Source organism: Chinchilla lanigera, unplaced genomic scaffold (genome assembly GCF_000276665.1).
Source record: "Chinchilla lanigera isolate Chin_1 unplaced genomic scaffold, ChiLan1.0 scaffold00050, whole genome shotgun sequence".
NCBI lineage: Eukaryota > Metazoa > Chordata > Mammalia > Rodentia > Chinchillidae > Chinchilla > Chinchilla lanigera.
In genome coordinates, this window is record NW_004955451.1 from 5,054,378 (window position 1) to 5,067,432 (window position 13,055).

At 50.0% G+C, this 13,055-nt stretch overlaps 1 protein-coding gene across 1 annotated transcript in view; it reads left to right on the plus strand.

Moving 5' to 3' along the window:
• The first annotated feature begins 255 nt into the window (after positions 1 to 255).
• Positions 256 to 13,055, plus strand: part of Cuedc1 (CUE domain containing 1) — a 69,686-nt gene continuing 56,886 nt past the window's right edge. Inside the window, exon 1 of the mRNA XM_005394045.2 lies at positions 256 to 273. The gene's annotated coding sequence lies outside the window, so the exon portion shown is untranslated. The remainder of the gene's footprint in view (positions 274 to 13,055) is intronic.

The window sequence follows — 13,055 nt, forward strand, 5'->3', positions numbered from 1 at the left end:
GTGGCAAGAACTCTGGCTTCCTCCTCTAACCCCCTGATCCTGTATTCATTAAAAAAGCATTCAGCTTAGGAGAGTCCCCGCAAGGCTTTGTTGTTTTCCAAAGCTGAATTTGGAACTCAGCTGAGGCAAAGATGCTCTGTGGTCATTCAGGGTGAACAGGCGCAGGAAATGATTTCACTGTGTTCGGGTCTGAGATTAGTTTCGGTTTCAGGCTGTACCAGGACCTGAGACAGAGCTGGTGAGGTACTGGGGAGAGGAGCTGAAAGAGGCGAGGTGGGTGGACAGGGAACTCACTCTTGCCCTGAGCAGGGAGGAGAGGAAGGAGGTGGATCCAAGATGGAGTTGGAGAAGGTAGCAACGGAGTGTGTCCAGAGGCTGGGCTGAGTGATTGGGATGGGGTGGTATATGAAGGGACCAGAAGCACACGGGACAAAACCCCATGCAATTACAGAGCTAACCGAGCCACGGGTTAGGAGGTCAGAAAGCAGTCTTAACACAGGTTTCTTGGCTGAGGTGGATTTTCCATGAATAGGCCTAAGAGGAAAGCAAAGTAAGCATGCCATTCTTAAAAGCAGCCCCTGCTGCGTAGCCTTTTTTTTTTTTTTTTTTTTGCATCTGACTTTCTTTAAAAAAAAAAAAGTCAAATTAAAGTTTAAAAATGGATAGTTGCAAACTTGCAGACTTTTGCGTGCACGTTGGTGCATCCTCTAAGAACTTCAAGCTGTCATTTTTCCTGAGACAGTTTAGGGCCAGTCTGGGTGGTTCACAGGGCATCATTACCCTAGGAAATCAGCGGGTTTCCTCCCTTGACACAGATGTTTCACTCCATGTTAGCAGAACTAGAGCATCGTGGCATTTGATGTCTTGGGGTCATAAATTCATTTTATTTCTAGAAGAGAGACTCCTTGAATTGTAAAGCTGGAAAGGAGTTTAAAGATTAGACACTCTGCTCCTATAGGAATTTGTGGTACTGGGTCATTAAGCGCCTTGAAAAGATGGAGGGTAGGTAGTTAAGAATACCAGATTAGACTGCCTGTGTTTGAATCCTGTCTCTGCCAATCGACGATGGGTTTGCAGGGCAAGTTACTCACTCTCTCTGGCTCTTAATTTCCCAATCTGTACAATGGGAGAGTAATATTGCTAATGGTTGCTAGTGAAAGCCAAATATTTATTATGCCCTTAGCACAACACTTATTATATCAAAAGTTTTAATAGATGTTAACTACTGCTATTATTATTTAATTTCATGAAATCACTTTGTAGTAGAGCCAGGGCTACAATACTAAACTCTTTTGATTCCTAGTTCTCACCAGGATGGCCATAAAGTGATGTCATGTTAGTCTTGAAATACATGAAAAGGCTCATTATGAAAGTGCACAGTTTTCTAAGGAATGATCATAATAGAGCTGGAAGAAATGGGCTCACCACCTTTATTAGATACAGTTAGGCTTTGGGCATGGGGACTTACGTTACCAAATAATTTGTATCTACATATATCATTTACTAGCATTTAGAGGTTTTGAAAGTTTGGGGTATTTCTAGAGGTTTTTATTGAGGAATTCTCAAGTTGGAAACATCCTTTCCAATGAGTAATGGTGGCAAAGCAGGCTTTTGAGTATAGTGGAAATACTCCCAGAGCTTGCCTGCTATGTATGTATCAAAGGTGAAGACAGTGCAGATGTTTTAGAAAAATATATGGGCTTGGCGGAAGTCCACATGTCTTAGGTTATGCCTACATAACTGTGTCCCCAAGTGATTTGTACTGACCTTTTGCAAAATTGCTGACAGCCTAGGAAGCTCCCAAGGGAGATGCTTTAGTCTCAGACATGTCGAAGCTGCTAGGATCCCTGGCCTTGAGCAGTCTTTGACACCTTTGATGGGTGGCACCCTCTCCCTAAGGATGCTTCGGTGTGTTTTCTTGGAATATGAAACAGAATGGAAGTTAATTTTGTTTAGCGAATCCTCATCACTCCCTTGAGATACTGCTTCTCTGTAAGCATTGCACAGTTGAAATCGGTTTTTTATGTGAATGCATAGGGCTTCTCAAATTTTCTCCTTCCTGAAGGAGGGAGGCATGTTAAAAAGTGAGATTTGTCAGTGTGCAAATCAGAGTCCACAATGAGAGCTGTGGCCTCAGCTCTGCTGTATGTGGACAGTGTCATTCTGAGCGGGTCCTTTAACTTTTTAATTTGTGCTTTCCTAGAGGTGAATCTATCATTTTGCCACGTAACAGCAATGGCTGATCTGTTAAGTGGAGCTGGAAATACTAATTCCTACTGCACAGGATTGTTGTAACAGTCTCATAATAATAGCTCACATTTATCGCATGCTTATTGTGTGCCAGTAAGCTTTCTAAGCATGTGGGAATATTAAGGTATTTAATCAATTCTATAAGAGATAATATTATCATTTTACATAGGTGGAGTCTGAGGCATAGAAAGGTGACTTTAACTTGCCCAAGATCACACTGCTACTTAGTTGAGGAGATGGGGTCTCAACTCAAAACGCTGGGTGACTGGGTCTGCACCCGTGTTAACCGGAGGGCTCCGTAGCATTCTAGCATTGTGATCCTTCGTTGACCGTTGCTTTTCTTATTAAACAAGCGAGGGAGGGATAAATGAGCCTGTGGGCAGATTAAGTGTACAGATCACAGTGCTGGAGAGAAAGAGGAGACCTGGCATTCTGAGGGCTGTTTTTGGAGTTGTAGGGAAACAGCTGTTTCTAAGTTTGGGACAGAGCTGAGAGATTGGGCAGGGACAGGGAAGGACATTTTCTGAGTGGATTCTTACTCCCTGCGAAGCGGGCTTGCTTGCCTCAGGCTTGAGTCACGTGGCTTCTCTCCTTCCTAGCACATTTTTATTTGGAGACATATCTTTAAACCACAACTGATCCCCAGCTACAGCAGCCGTCCATCTGTCTGTCTGTCCATCGGAGGAACTTCGCAGATTGCCAAGGGTAGTAAATTCTTGAGGCAGGAAAGGAAAGGTGAAGGGTGGGGTTTTTAGTGGCGTTTCTGTGAAGAGCTTGTCGGGGGTGAGCCATGGAGCGGCCTGTGGGCAGTGTGGAGCCGGTCGGGAACTCAGTGACTTCCCCTTTTCCCATTTAACAAGAGAATGAATCATCCTATCACCTTCCATCCTGGAAAGGCGAAAAGAGAGAGGAGCGAGTGAGATGGCATTTGACTGAAGCCGGGGGCCTGTGTCAGCCTCTTAGGGCAGGCATCCAGGCCTGAGTGGCTCATGCCAGGGGTGAGGTCCCTCCTGGGCCTTTGGGAAGGGTGCCCAGCCTCCTGTCACTGCCACCCTCAGTCCTCTTCGTCCTGCTGAGGTTCTGCGATCTTAGGCCTTAAAGGGAAATAAATATGGGGTGTGTCACTCTAAGTAGAGTGCTAGTGAAATTCACATACAGCAAGGGTCATTTTAAAGATGTTAATATAAAAATTCATTCCCTAAAATGAGACAATTGAAAAAGTAGCTTTTGACCTTCTGGGATATAATTAGCCACTCCTACCCTGTCTGTGAAGGTGGCAGGGTCATTTCTGTACAGTGATGGATTCCCTGGGTTGTATTTGGGGACATCTAGTTCCCTTCTAGGACTCCAGCTGGGAGCCTTCAGGTGTCAACACGCCTGGCCAGTCCTCCTCTGGTTGGCTGGGAGGCTGGGGGCACTTCCCTTTCTGAGCCGCCCTTAGGGACCCTTCTGGGAATCAGTGACCCCAGGGACATGTGAAGCTTGCCAGGGAGGATGGGGTATGTGAGAACCCTCAGACCAGCTCAGCTCCCCAAGCCTAACATGGGAACATTAATACAGTGGCTGTGTTTTCAGATTGGCTTCTGATCACACATTTCCCAAAGTGCTTTGCTTCTTTCTTCCTCTTCTTCCTCTTGCTCTTTCTCCTCTTTTTTGTCTTTTTTGTGATTCAGGGCATTGAACCCAGATCCTTTGCACTGAGCTACATCTTCATAGCTCCATCTTACATCTCTAATATTTTAGTTTTTGGTTTGAGACAGGGTCCCGCTGTTGCCCCAGGCTGGACCCAAACTCACCATCTTCCTGCCTCGGCCTCCCCAGAGTGCTGGGATTAGAGGCATGGGCCAACATGCTCAGCTAACGTTTGCTTTCCTTGGCAGTGTCCCTTTGTCCCCGTTTGCCTCAGTCTTCTTCCTGTCCCCAACTATCCACAGCGGCTACTGTTAACAGCTTCCATTTGCAAAAGGACTTACTCTGTGTCAAACATTTTACTTATGCAATTTAATTTAATTTAGTCCTCATACCAACCCTCTGAGCCGGGCAGTTTTGTCTTTTTGGATGTGAGAACAGAGGCTGAGGGTAAAGTAACTTGTCCAAATAACACACCCACTTAGGGGATGGGGTTTGTCTTCACCTTTTACTGGGGTACATTTCAAACACACAAAAGTGGAAAGTCTTAATGTAGTAAATTCCCATATACTCGTAACTGAGCTTCTTCAGTCTGTATGGGAAAGCCCTGGCAGACGGACACCTTTGGCTGAACTGGAAGAAGGCGCCCTTCCTCCAGGGGTCCACAGCCTGGTAAGCAGAGAGCTCTGGATGGGCACTTTGTGCAGTGAACAGCCTGTATAACTGTACACAGCCACCCTGTCTGCCTAACTTTCCCGCTCCTCAGCTTGCTTTTGGCATAAAGGAAACTGTAGCCAGACAACTGCCAGAGTGATGATTTCTCTGGTCTGTTCTTAGCAAGGTGGGGTGGAGAAAGGACAGCTCAGAAGTCAAGGACTTTCCCAGTTAGAGTTAAGCCGGGAGATGATTCCCAGACAGCGTTACTTCTGCTGCAGAGGAGGGCAGGGGCAGATGAGCCGGGTCTTTTGCTGCTCCTGTTTCCTGCCTCCTCCTCCTTGATGCCTTCCCTACTCAGCTTATCAGCACACAGCCCCGAGGCTGGCAGGAGCGTTGCTGGTGCAGCCCAAGGCGTGAAAGCCTTCTGTGAGCTCACCTGTGGCTGCCGGGGACATGCTGTCTTTGACTCCTGGTGGCTAAGGTCGGCTGGGGGCTCTGGTTAGCCAGGAGCTATGTGTGAGTTCCGCCTTTGTGCCTGTAGAACTGTTCCTTTTGGTCCCAGGTGAAGCCTGTGGGTCACCAGGTGGGGATCTTCTGTAGCTGTTATTTGCTTGAGACAGGATCTCACTATGTAGTTGAATCTGGCTTTGAAGTCACTGTATAGCCCAGGATGGCCTCGAATTTGAACTTGCAGTGATCCTCCTGGCTCAGCCTCCCACGCGTGGGGATTACAGGCATGTACCACCGTGCCCGGCATTTGTTTTTTATTACTGTGCCCTTAGCTATACCTTTATAGCGTGTGGTACTGGTGCTGCGGAAATACTTGCTAAGCAGACCAGTGTTAGACAACTGAATGGAGTGTCCTGCAGATGGAACACTGCCGCAGAGCCCAGGTTGGGTGACCTGGGGGCTTCAGCCAGGAGAGCTAGGTATGCTACAGGAATACTGAACCCCGACGTCCAGGGGCTCGCCACTGTCCAGATTTGTTTCCAACTTCTGGAAAGTGACATGGCGGCAGCGGCTCTCCTGCATCTGTGGTGGCTCCGTCTGGAACATTTGGCCTTCAGGGTGACTGCAGGAGGGAGAGAGGTGGAGGGAACATCTGGACCTGAATTCTCTTGATAAGGGACTGACACCTGTCACTTGCCTTTGAATTTCCCTGGCCAGAGCTAGTCATGTGGTGAGGGCCTCACTGCAAGGGATGCTGGGAAATGTAGACAAGCAGAAGAGGGGATTTCATGTCTTATTGTTGGCTGTGGTCCACTGCAGTTCTCTGGCTGAGTCACTTACTTTGTCACTATCGTTTGACACAGACAGAAGAGGAACATCTGCTACTTCTTTAGCCCGAGGAAGGAGGTGTGAGGGGCCACTGAAGGAAGAGTCTTTTTTTTTTCAGTACTAGGAATTAAACCCACAGCTTCATACTAAGCTACATCCCCAGAGCTCCAGCCTTTTTGTTTTGCTTTGTTTTAATTTTGAGACAGGGCACTTGGGAGGCTGACGCAGGAGGATTGCTGTGAGTTCAAGTCCAGCTTTGGCTAACAAAGTGAGTTCAGGGCCAGCTTGAACTGCATAGTGAAACCTTGTCTCAAAAAGACCAAAAAAAAAAAAAAAGAAAAGAAAAGAAAAAGAAAAAGTTTGAGACAGTGTCTTGGTAAGTTGCTAAGTTGCGCAGGCTAGGCTTGAACTTTCAATCCTCTTGCCTCAGCCTCCCAGAGTGCTAGAAATGTAAGTGTGCTCTCTTGTCTAGTTTGGGCAGGCTTTTTAACCCCTCTGTAATAACATGCTGGTTATGGGAGGATCATTTACTCGCTTCACCTCTGGCGTCTCTTCCCTCATCTGTACAAAGGGGAAAGTCAGATCTGCTTATCTCGATTTGGACTCCCGAGTCCAAGGAACAGAAACCGGCTTGAGCTATTTGAAGCCACAGGAAAACTGAAGACTCAGAGCCAGGAAACACAGCTGGCTCCCCTCATGCCTGGCACCAGGGCAGCTACTCTCTGCACCTCTGCTTGGGGCATCCACAGGGTGCTGCTGCTTTTGTGGCCATGTGTCAGATGCCATGGTCCCTCAGTTTCCAAATACACCCACCTTCCTCTTTCTAGTAACCAGCAGAGACTAGATAGTGTCTGAACCTTGATTTGACTTTCTGAGGAGGGAATCTGATTGGCTCATTTGAATCAGCTGTCTACAGCTGGTCCAATCACCTGTGACTAGGATGTGGCCATATAGTTCCACCGAGGCTTGGGGGCCTTCCCCTGTGAACAGGGTGAGGGGGCGGAGGAGGTCCTCGTGGAAGGGATGAGTGGGGCATAAACTTCAAATATGGAGGTGTGAGGGGCCACTGAAGAAAGTCTTTTTTTTTTTTTCAGTACTAGGAGTTAAACCCACAGCCTCATACTAAGCGACATCCCCAGATCTCCAGCCTGGTGCTTGCCTGGTCCGAAGGTTGTCGGATTGGCTGGACAATGTTTGTAGGAGAGCTGTGAGCGCTGTAAGATGCCGAGCAGTGCGAACTGATGTGGTGGTGTGAGTCTCTCATGCGGAATCTGGAGATTGCGCTTCAAAGGGGTGGGAGGGATTACACTGCTGCAGGAGAGGACCGAAAAGCCTCGGTGGAGGCCGGGAGCTGTTTGTTGGGAGGTCATGGAGCCGGCTTGGGAGGAGGTGCTCAGGGCCAGGCCGGCCTCTGCCAGGGTTAAGCCAGGTTTACAGGCCGTTAGACCATAACATTGTAAAAGAGAACATAACCGGGCCTCTCTTAACTGCACAAACACTGATGCTTCTGCAGCTGAAACTGTGTGATGTGGAAAGGGTGTCAGCCTGGATTTAGCACTTTGGTCCTTGTGCTCACTCTGCCCCAGTGGTTGTGTGCCTGTGAACAAGTTCCCTTACCTTGATGGGGCTCAGTTCTGCTCTTTGAAGACTGAGCACAGCATAAGTCTGCATAGCTTGGGGCAAAGACAGGGAGCCGAATCGGACAGCTCCGTTTGTTTTTGTTGTTTGTTTGATTCAGTTTGTTTTTTTGAGTCAGGGTCTGGCTGACTAGGTGTGCCCCGGGTTGGCCTTGAATTCATGGTGATCCTCCTACCTCAGCCTCCCAAGTGCTGGGATGACAAGCATGTGCTACCACACCCGGTAAACAGCCTCATTTGAATCCTTATTCTTCACTTGGGAGCTGTGTGACCTGGCTGGGTTTCTTAACCCCCCTGAGTCTGTCTGCTCACCTACCTCCTAGGGTAGTGTGAGGATTACAGTAGAATAATAACTACTATTATGGATAGAAACCAAGGCCAGGCCAATTCCAGGGACTTATATGGTCAGGTGCAACCAGGTCTGTCACATAACCAGCTGGGTGTGGTACGGGATAAAAGAGCATAGGAAGCAGAAAGGATCCAGAAGGAAGTGGGAGACAGTGGTCCAGCCTCATCCAGGCAGCAGCTCAGCTGGATCCAGCCCCAAAGCAACCACAGAGAGGACCCCTCTGCTCCATCTTCCCTGTCTGCTTTCCTGCCTCTTAGCTGGGGCCTCTGCACGCTTGGACCTCCAGGATGACTCCGCAGAATCTTGGACGCTGACGCTCCAAGCAGGTCTCAGGTTTGGGGTTTGAGTGCTTCTTATCCTGAAACTGTAGAGCTCAGATTGAAAAAAAATAAATGAAGAAGCCATTGTGACCACACAGCAGTATGAGGGCTGAATTATTCAGAGCCTTGGCTGGCTCCACTCGGCCTTCGCCAGGAGCCGAGGCCTGTGGGGGAAGGGAGGGCCTCTGTCTTTCCCGGGGTGCTGCTGTACTCAGGAGCCCCACGAGCTCACACAGCCAAGCCTGGCCCTCACTGCCTTTGTCCTTGAGCGTAGAGGTGCCTGCAGTTTCCTGTGGGCTGCCAGGTTCAGGTTGAAGCCTGGGGGAGGAGCCCCTCCTTTTCCTCCTTCCAGTCCTGCTCGGCTCAGGACACATGGAGGCTAAATTACATGAATAAGTCATTCCCATTAGCAGCCGGGCCAGGGCCAGTTGCTGGCCCGGGAGGCAGGGCAGTTCCCGGGGAATGCGGGTGTGGACCTGGCCAGTGTCCCCTCCCCAGCAAAGCCACTCAAACCACCCAGGCTTTCTCTCAGGGGCCTGGAGGGAGGTGGGCCTCGGCCTTTTTCAGGAGGAGCCTTAATTATCTTTCACTCCCTCCAGAGTTACTCTTTCAGCCTGGGAGGGCTCAGCATTTCCCTGCAGCAGTGGGGGCCAAGGACAGGGGTGTTTTGGGGGTCAGTAGGACTCCTGTAGGGCCACCCTGAGGTGGGGCGTCTGAGTGCTGGGCTCTGGCTGGGTCTGCCTAGGCTTGGCTGGCAAAGGTGGATGGTGGCCATGGCAACCCCTGGCCATAGGCAGCTGGGGTAAACACAGGCTTTCAAAGGGGGCCTTGTTCCCTGTGGGAGCCCTTCAGATCCAGCCCGCTGGGGCCTTTCAGACCTGGGGAGGAGGGGGAGGGCAGTGGGGACCAGGCTGGCCTGCCTGGGAGGAAATGTCCTGCCTGCTTCCCCCTTCACCCTGGCCCCAGGCATGTTTCCTGGAGGCCCCAGTTTCCAGAGCTCCTGCTTGTGGAGAATGGAAAGAAGGGTAAGCACCAGGCCAGTGTTCAGTTTCTAGGCAACGGGCTGAGAGAATGTGTGTACTTGCGGGGAGGGAAGAAAGATCACTGTCACTCTGGCCACCTCGAAGTGGAAGGCCTCCCTGCCCTACACTCATTTGAGCAAGCTAGTCAGGGCCACCTGGCGCAGATCTTGAAGGATTGCTCATCCTTTTGGCACTGAATATCAAACAAGTAACATCTCAGAGCGAACACTAAACCATTCATTAAATGCAAGGTGACCACACTGGCAATTTGCATTCCTGTGGATTAGCCAGTGAATTTTGGTGAGGAGGTACTAAAATGTGGGCACCTGGATGGTCTTTGCTGTCTTTGCGGGGAGCCTGGTCCCTGGGTTTTCCTCTCTGCATTTTGTCTTTATGCCCCCACCTCCGCACCCCAAGCGTAGAAATGAGCAAGGATGGTCTACCCGCTCTTTGAGCACCTGGATCGTGAGTGAGCTGGTCTCTGTGTGTCTGTTAGAGGAAGAGAGGATAGCAAGTGCGCCATCCACTGTGATCTTAGGAGAGATCAGGGTCCATGCCCAGGTACCTTCCCTTGCTGCTGCATTTCTTGTAGTTTGGCAGAGGGATCACTGGGGACTGAACCCAGGGTCTTTGCACTGACTTGAACTTCCCAGCTCTTTTTTATTTTTTTTTTTTATTTTGAGATGGGGTCTCATTAGGTTACTAAGTTGCCCAAGCTGGGCTTGAACTTGTGATCCTCCTACCACAGCCTTCCAAAGTGCTGGGATTATAGGCATGTGCCACCATCCTTTTTCAGCTTTGTTTGAAGGCGTGGTGGGTAGGGGCCGCCTCAGATACGGGCAGGGTGGCAGGCAGGGAAGCAGTTGTGATCACATCTGTGAGCACTGGCCTAGCCTCTCTTTCAGGTCTCCACGTGCTCCTGGGCTCCTTGAGGAAGGCGGGCGGGGGTGGGGGATGAATCTCAGCCTTTGCAAGCAGGGGCCAGAAGGAGCTGATCTGGGCCTGTGTTCACTTGTTCAAAAGTCGCCGTCAGCCCGAGGAAAGAACACCTAGTCTGGGAGAGCGGATTTCACTGCTGATGAAGCCAGCCTCATGCCCTCCACTCTGGTCAGAGGGACAGGGGTCCATAGGCCGGGACTGGAGCGTCTCATTCCCCAGGGAGAGTGTGATCAGGCTCATTCAGGACTGAGACACAGGGCCCCAAGCAGGTGGTCGTGTTCTCCTGCAGCCCCCACCCATGTCTTCTGTTCTCTCCTCCCTTCATAATTCTTCCTCTGGCATGCTGAATTTGGGTGACTTGGTGCTGTGTGTGTGCGCACGCACATGCCTGCTGGCAAGTGTGCCGGGAATCAAACATAGGGCCTCATGCACGCTATGCAAGCTACACTTCCAGACCCAGTTGGTGCTATTTAAAGCAGCCTTTTCATCTGAAGATGGCGGGTGAAGGGCACTTATGAATTTTCCAGGCGTTCTCGATGAGCTTTTTCTTAAGAGGAACTTTGTGGAGAGAGGAAAAAAGCAGATGTAGCTCTTGCATCTGGAGATACTTGGTCTAATGGAGGAACCAACCAACGCATTAGAAGAACATTAGAGGGTATAGGGTGACAGATTTTCCTGTTTCCTGAAAGAATCGTAGATCAGGCTGAGAGGTCTAATATGTCCCGAGAGGGACATTCGGTGGTTCTCCACCCTGCTGCACATTAGAATATCTGATTTTGCCTGTGCGGGGCAGCGCCCAGGCTTGCACGAGTTTTATGAGTGCCTACTGGGTTGAGAATCATCCCTGTAGGACAGGGGATCATACATGGGGACAGTTTTGTCCTTCAGTAGACACTGGCAGTGTCTGGAGTCATTTGGAGTTCTCACAACTGAGGGTGGCAGTGCTACTGGCATTTTATAGGTAGAGGTCAGGGATGCTGTTAAATAACTTCTAATCTACAGGATATCCCTTGATGAAAACAGCTCAACATGTCAGTAGCGCCCAAGGTGGAGAAGCCCTGTCTGGATCAGACCTTCTGGGAATGAGAACTTGGAGAGAAGGAAGGATGTGGTTGGGGGGAGTGGGGTGTGGGTATCGCATAGCGATGTGTAATGCACGTGGCAGAGATTAAGAGTAGCATGGTATGATTTGATTTTGCAAAGGTGAGTTTGATGGTTCAGTGAGCGTCGCCTGAGAGCCAGTGGAGGTTTTCCAGTCCAGTGCTTCGTAGACCTGGATTTGGGCCGTGTGCAAACTTCTGTAATTGGGACACAAAGCCCCTTTACTGTGTTTGCCTTGCGTATCAGTAACCCCAGGCATTTCCTTGTCCTCAACCCCAAATGCCCAGTGCCTCCTCTAGCTGACATTCTGAGGTCTGTGCAGTTACAGGAGCTCAAAAACCCACTCTATCCCAGCCCAGGAACAGGCAGTGTCCCTGGACTTGGTTAACTGCTTCATGACCCTCCTATCATTTATTTCTTCCTTTCTTAGACTAGCATGGGGGAGGAGCCCTCAGCTGCTGATCCCATGTGGTCGGCCTGCTGCCTGATAATGCGTGGCACATGTAGTCGTTCTATCTATGTTTTTGAATGAATTGATCTGAATGAATGAATGAATGAATGAATGAATGGGAGCTGTGGGCCTTTTCTTGTGAGCTGCCCCTTTAATAAGTCCTTTGGTCATCCTGCAAATTGAATTAGGAGAAACTGAGGTTAGGCCTGCACTTTCAGGAACAAGAAGAAGGCCTGCACTGTGAGGAATTTCCAGGGAGTACGCCAGGGTCACCTGAGGAAGACCAGGTCATTCCCATTTGGAACTGGGTTGTGTAGGGCTCTATCTTGGCCATAAGAAGGACCACTTAAGGGTGATTTCTGTCCTCCTGGTTTGGCCACCGAATGTCCCTTCCTCTGAGGCTTCAGCTTTTAATTAAATTTCTTAGCTCTCACAAGGATACGTGAGTATCCTTTTTTTAAGCAGTAAAAAGCGCTGCCTAAGTGTGTGTGTGTAGTTATTTTCCCAGAGCGTCACGGTCAGAGACCCAGCTGCACCTGGCATGTGCAGAGCTGAGGAAGTGGGCACAGTTCTCTCACCATGCCTCCTCCTTGTGGGCATGGCTGTGGGTAGTGCTCTTCTTAGTGTCTGTGGATGCTTTTCTCAGCCTTCCGTGAAGCCTGTGGGACAGAAAGAGCTGCTGTATCTGCAACTAGGAAAAAGGTGGGGGGCTGATTATCCCCGCCTTGGTCTGGAGTGGGGAGAGGTGTTTTGCAAGGGCCGCCTGTGAGCCACGTCCAGTGCCAAAGCCTTGTGCAGCTGGCCCTGAATGGCGAGCTGGTATGGCTGGGTCCCTTCGCTGCGCTCAGGCCAGCTCATTCCCAGCGCCAGCCTCATGGGCTCCGCTGTGCGCTTGCAGCTATGGGGAGCCATGGCCCCACCAGGGACTTCCTCAGTCACCTGCATTTGAAGATGTGGTTCATGTATGTGCCACTGGGGTCTGGGGAGGCTTTGGAAGCTGAGGGAGCTGCAGGGGTGGCTGGAGGTCTCATCTGAGCATCTTCTATGCCCCTGGCTTTGCAGGGGATCAAACATAGGGTCTCATGCTTTAAGACAGTGCTTCTCCGGCTATCTGAATTAAAGGACAACACATGGGGTTTTTTGTTTTGTTTTTTCATTTGCTCAGGGACCAATAAGCACGACCGGTCTGTGCAAGTCTGCCCACATTAGCCCTGGTCTGTACCGTATGCAGAGAGGCCAGTGCACTGATCACGTGCTTGGACGTGGTGCTAATGCCAACTTGCAAGTAAGGTTTTAAAATCCTTCCCTTGTATTCCTTTTCTGTCCTGATCTTGCCGAGGACCCCTAACTAGTCATTTGTGGGTGGTCTGCAGATATGCTTTTAAGGCCCCGTCTAGAATCCCGTTTTTGGAAACAAATAGG